The sequence below is a fragment of the Poecilia reticulata genome, chromosome 5, assembly GCF_904066995.2.
Source record: "Poecilia reticulata chromosome 5, P_reticulata-male-v2, whole genome shotgun sequence".
Classification (NCBI taxonomy): domain Eukaryota; kingdom Metazoa; phylum Chordata; class Actinopteri; order Cyprinodontiformes; family Poeciliidae; genus Poecilia; species Poecilia reticulata.
In genome coordinates, this window is record NC_088834.1 from 15,548,120 (window position 1) to 15,554,946 (window position 6,827).

The window sequence follows — 6,827 nt, forward strand, 5'->3', positions numbered from 1 at the left end:
TAAAACTCTAACATAGGTAAGTAGTGATGGGTAAATGAGGCGTTTCGACTCAGCAACACAGTAATGATACTGTGTTGATACTGTGTCACTCAATACTGACACCTGCTGGACATTAAAAATTCCTACAGGCAACGTAGCGATTTGATGACCAAGTCTATACAATAGGATTTAAGTCTTTGTATTTTATTGACTATTATATGTTGTAGTATGTCATATCTTCAGTTACATTTAAAATATATTTGATATACAGTGTTATTTCACAGTAATCAGCCATGCCCCTAACACCTCCCAACTCTAACGGACTGACTACTGACCAGCTCTCCAACTAACGGGTCCGAAAAAGCCCCTAATTCCTGAGTATTACCATGGCTGAATTGTAGAGGACATTTTGTTTAAGCTGGCTGCGAGAGAGACACGTCTAAGCTCTAACTACCTTCAATCCAAACGTTATGACCCGGTACAGTTCCTATATATCAGACATCGGAGTAGCTCGCCGGTGCCCGAGAACAAAAACCAAATTCGTTAACGGTAGCTCTCTCTCTAATTAATTGCGTGCACTTGTTACAGCTTAGATAATTTTAGAGACCCGGCGTGAGTCCCAGGGTCATTATTTATCATAACCAAAGAAACGTCTGAAGTCCTCAATTTACTAGGATCATGAACATTGATTTTACATTAACCTGAAAAACTAGTTTCTAAGTGACTTAATTTAACTGTCCACAGTAGCGGCTCTCAACGTGGGCGGTACCGCCCCCCAGGGGGCGTTCAGAGGCCGGCAGGGGGCGCTGGCGGACATTTTTACAAAAGGGAGGCGCTCGGATGCCTTTGGGGGGCGTTTGGTCGAAGGTAAACTTTACACCTTAAATCCACAACAATGCCAGTTTAGACTTTGAGCAACTTGGTAAAACTGTATTGTGTAACATTAAATCATGCTTGGCTGCAACGGTATCGATGGCAGCTCTTCTTCTATTCAGTGTTTGTAGCTTCATGGCGCAGCTCCGCTCCGCATCAGTTCAGCGTTACACCGGCTGATGACGCTGCTGTGATTCACTTTGTCTGGTATTTATGTAGGCTACGTTTTGGCAGTTCTGTGATCATGTCAAAGCAGCAATTTATATTAAAAAGTGTTTTATTTCCGTTTGAAAGCTGCCTGCCACCATGGAAGGACAACAGAAAATCGCTCTTAATTACTAAAATCACGATGCCTTCACTTTGTATCCCTCTGAAAAATGAACCCATTTAAATCAAGAAATCCGTCCATGGGTGATACCACGATAGAGAGCGTTCATTTTATAGCGTTAACACGGTGCTGTAAGTGGTCCGACGTGAAACGGGTGTGATGGAACAACGGTACCACAGCACTTTAAAATTTCAATAATCAGAATGCCGTAATTGTTTCCGTTGTTTTAAAAGTTTTATGTCAGTCTGCCTTTTCACCAAAGATATGTTTCCCGACCGCCCTGCATCTTAGGGAGTTAAAAAAATAAAAATAAAAAAGCCGAGCACATTGCGCAAAATTCTGAAACGTGAGAAGCGGGCAAAACGTAGCGACAAACTAGATGTGAATTATGGCATAAAAACAGAGAATCCGACGCTGAACCGTGAAAAATCAACACATGATGTGAAAAACATGACGATTAAGCGGCGCAGCAGGTGATGAATGAATATTACTGATGATCAATAAACAATAAAATAAATCTAGCAACAGGAAAGAAACTAAAGTGAACATAGCAATAAACCGAGAGAAGATAATACTAATCAAATGAAACTAAATGGAAATGAATGAAAAACAAAATGCAAGAATAAACTAAGAAACTAAAGTAAATACGGAGGAATAAACTGGTATGGCCGATTCAAAACATCTACAATAATGATAGTAACATTAATAATAAAATAACAGTCAGTGCAAAGTAGCCTACAATTTTTTTGGTGGGGGGCGGTGAGGGACCTGGATAAGGGCTAGGGGGCGCTGGCCCGAAAAAGGTTGAGAAACACTGGTCCACAGCATCAATTTATACTTTAGTATTTTATTAGCAAGGGAAAGTATTACCATGGCTGAATTGTAGAGGACATTTTGTTTAAGCTGGCTGCGAGAGAGACACGTCTAAGCTCTAACTACCTTTAATCCAAACGTTATGACCCGGTACAGTTCCTATATATCAGACATCGGAGTAGCTCGCCCGTGCCCGAGAACAAAAACCAAATTCGTTAACGGTAGCTCTCTCTCTAATTAATTGCGTGCACTTGTTACAGCTTAGATAATTAAAGCAGGGGAATAATAATAATAATAATAATAATAATAATAATAATAATAATAATAATAATAATAATAATAATAATTAATAAAGCAGGGGAAAATGACATACAGCTTCTTCAATCAGAAAGAAAAAAATTAAAAGATTAATATAAGTGTAGCCGGGGCATATTGTCCCGCCCGAAGGTGTGCTGCTGCGCCCTCTTCCTCTTGCCCATATATGGAAGACGCTGTGGCGGAGCGCAGCTGGCTTGTTAGGGAGACAGGTAATCGGCATCTACATTTAAAAGCGGGTAGATCGCTGAGGAGATCAGATGCAGGCTGATGACTCGTATAGAGGTATGTTTAACATTGATCGTGAGGTGGGTTTAGAATTGATGTCTGATTCTGCCATTGATGGTTATAGGAAACGTACTTAGTGACGTCGAGCGCCGTTTACTGGTTTCACTTTAGAGAAGGTACGAACCGTTTTCTTTTATTGGCTGCTTAATGTTCTTGTCTAACTTGATTTCTTTTGTGTGTAGGGTGGCCTGCTACTGTTTCAGTTTTTGATTTGTTTCAATTTCATTTCTTTGTTTTACTTTTGTTACCTTGGTTATTGTTGATTTAAAAGAACTTTCCTTGTGTTGCTGTTGTTTAGGGAAAGGGAGTTTCTATTGTGGCCTCCTGGCTTGTTTTCAACTGGGACCTATGCTGTCCCTGGGTCCTAGGCTGTTTTATTTAGATTGAGACTAGTGGAAGGGGAGTTTTTTTTTTCTTTTCTTTGTATTCACCAGGAATTGTTGTGAGTGTGCTTTTGTTGGGGAACACTCGGGTGTATTTAGTTGTATTTGTGTTTTCTTTATTATTCCTCCCCCAAACAGTCTAATTTTATTTAATCAGGTTTTAAATATTCTTCAGCTTTAAGGATCTCAGGACCAGCATAGACTCCCACTTTTAGAGTGGTCATTCGGTAAATAAAATAAAGTGACTATTTATTTTTGCTCAACTTTGTGAATTCAATAAACTGTTTAATCTGCAGCAGTGCCTCTGTCTATGTTTACAAACTTATCTGTGTGATCTGGTAAAAAGAGGGTTTAGAGCGGTACTCAAGGTCACATAAGTAATTATTTGGAAATCACACTCCCCAGTCACACTCCCAATAAACAAGAACAACAATAAAATAAGCGCACAAAACTCTTATGAGTCAATTCCAGCAATCAACAGCTGTTACATCCTTTATTCATCTGTGTGATTTAACATTGTAAATCACGCTTATTCCTATAACAGCGTAAGCTAACAAACATGCTAACAACTAGCCATCACCGTTCGGCTTTAGACACGAAACTATCTCATTTGATTTACTCACCTTTTGTTCTTCCATTAGTGCGATGGAAGCTTCGGGGACTCCTCTGGCTTGTAAAAAGTCACTTAAATCAGACATCTTTCTCCAGAACGTTAGCTGTCCGCCACAACTCGCATCTGTGGTTCTGAAGCTGGTTGCTTGCTGGCGCCCATCAGCTAGAATTCTGAGATTAAAGTCAGAATTCTGAGATTAAAGTCAGAATTCTGAGATTAAAGTCAGAATTCTGAGATTAAAGTCAGAATTCTGAGATTAAAGTCAGAATTCTGAGATTAAAGTCAGAATTCTGAGATTAAAGTCAGAATTCTTTTCTTTTTTTTTCTGGTGGCCCTAATCCTCTTCCGTAGGAATCTATGTTTTTGCATCCACCTGAATAATGTGTAGTTACGCCACTGATCCGCAGTCATGGCATTACAGCGTCTCCTCCAAGCTGCTTTGCGAGATTCACAGCTGTACCTACGGCAGAGCGATGGATCTCATCAAACGAGCCTCCGGTCCGGTTTTGCGCTGCCTCTGGCCACAGTTTTTTTTGTTTTTTTTTTTTCCAGCAGACGTTGAAAGTTTCAGTTTCCATCTCCTGAGTGGCCAATCTGTATTAACCTCTCCGGAACATGGCCTCCTTTTGAGCAATATGGCTGAAAATAACATGCCCAAAATGAATTGAATGTATCTCAAGAACTACAGAGTTTATTTTAATTGTTTTGGTATCAAAACAAAGGCAAGACCCTAGGGAACATGTTACAACTCTAAAAACCACCCTGCCTGTTACTGAGGAAAGTGTATTAATATGATAAACAGCAGAAATTAAGAAAAAAATCAATTTCCGCCTAAAAAAACCCACTTCAATCTATGAATGCTCCTTTCAAAACATGCAGTGAAAGCCAAAAAAAGTAGTAATAACAGTACACAATCTGACCTTTTACTGTGCCAAGTTTCATGAAAAAAAAAGTCAATCATATGAGTTTTAGAGAGGTGCTTCTATAAAACTCTAGGTGGACCTTCCAAATTAGCCATTTTGGCACAATTTGTGCCATTTGAACTTTCTTAGTTTTTATTTATGTAGGGTCTGTTTTAATCATTTATTCTTTTCATATAATAAATTATTTATCATAAATAAGTAATTACATATAATTGTTTTTGGGGGTTCTTTTGAAAAATCCACATTGCATTCATTCATAAAAAGAGAAAAAAAAATAGACAAATTGTAATAGACTGAAAATGGAACAGATTAACTCACAATAACACTTCAAATAGAATTATATAACAATGAAAATGCAAATAGCAATGAAAACTAAGTTGTCAAAATGATATTATCAAAGGAAAAACTAATATATCTCATAATTACATTACAATAACTGCGCTCTGTGCGTAAAACCTCCCAATTCCCCATTCAATTTTTCAAAACTACACGGGGCAGTTTCTCGGGAACCCATTGGTCAATTTTGACGATTGACATGTCGTTCGAACCGTCAGAGCCAATAGAATCTGAGGGCGTTGACATTAATACGGAAACTAAAGTCATTCACCAATTACAGCGAAAAAAAGGCATGTGACGTAAATTGACCAAATTTGACCCGGCATAATGTGAATGCACGTAAAACACGGAAATGCCTCTGTGCCGAACTAAAAACCATGTGAGATGTACTCAGGGAAAAGGGATTATCGGACCAAGTGGAAATATTTACTCTAATATGGATTATGACCACGAAACGGCAAAGGTAGGACTGGATTTTTGATTTTAGCTTCGTGAAATGAGCCATTTCTGTTCTTCTTCTTTAGCTGCTGGTTCATTGAGTTTTGCACGTAGCATGGTGACTCTAGTATTGTTAAAAACCTCAGAGCTTCGGCTTTACTCTGATTAATAGTTTTTGTATATCGGGCCTCCTTGGTCTTTTACTATTGTGTTTTTTGCGTTTCTTTTTATTAATCTGCTTAGTGTTCAATCTGGGTGTTGAGGAAGAAAATATCGATCCTATCATTTAGAAGAGCTTTTTCCCTTTACGTGGATATGCAATATGCCTATATTGATAAATGTATAGCATGTGTTTTTAATTGATCTTGTTGCGGCAAGCTAGCGACACCGTAACGTTATTGGCACTCAGGTAGCGCGAAGACTGTTTTTACCAATCAGGACGAAGAACACTGTGGAAAAGAAAACTACACAAAGAAATCTGCGAAGCAGCAATACCGTGAAAAGTGAACCGCGTTACAGCGAGCGTTCACTGGATATGAAATAATTTATAAAAAGCAACTGAGTAATTTGTAGAATAGCTGTACGTCTGAGTTTATCTAGGTGTACCTGGGACTTCATTCTCATGCCTGGCCTCATAATGTCTCAGCATTGAAAAGGTGGATTTATTTAAATACGACAGTTTAGTTAAACATATGCGACACCTAACCTGCAGAACATAATATAAAAGTAAACTAAAAGTCAGTTTCAGCTGAATTTGAGTTCAGATAGATTAAGTAGAAACTGACAAGAACCGGATGAAACGACAAAAATGAAAACAAATTTATTTTCCAATACAAGATCAAAATGGTCCCACGCTGCGGAAACATTTCCTTTGAAGCTGCTCCATAGATGACAATGTTAAAAATCAAGAATTTGTTTGGCAAATGCTTTTGACAGATTCGCTTCCTTATGAACACAGTTTGGCATCCAGTGTCATTTCGAAACAGTTCCTGTATCGGTCACGTGTCTTGCTGAAACCAATACGCGCACCGACACAGGTGTTGGTCTATGGGCTTGATGCATGCGCCGGCGCGTCGGTGTTGCTGGACCCATCACTATCGGTAAGTAATGTTTCTCCTTCTGCATAAGACCTGCAAATTCAGTGTTTGACTTGAATTGTTTAAATCTAGAAACCACTGGAAGCCTCTCCTGCTTGGTACTGGGGTGTGGTGGAATTCACCCTCCCCACTGCAGTTTTTAGATAAAACGGGTATGTATTATTTTATTGCACCCATATAGCTCCATAACACAAAAATAACAATTATCTATATATAGAACATATTGGAAAGCGGATCCTCCTGCTGTGGGCCGGTGTTACGTCAATCCGCGTTTCCCCATCAGATACGGTTCCCCCCCAAAACGCGTAGCAAGAACGTGCTTGTTTGGCGCGCTTGTCTGAGGAACTACGGACACCGTTAAAGCTCAAACAACATGTTTCGGCAAAGTTGTCAAACTTTCTTCACGTTTTTGCGGGAGACTAATAGTAATACTACTACTAA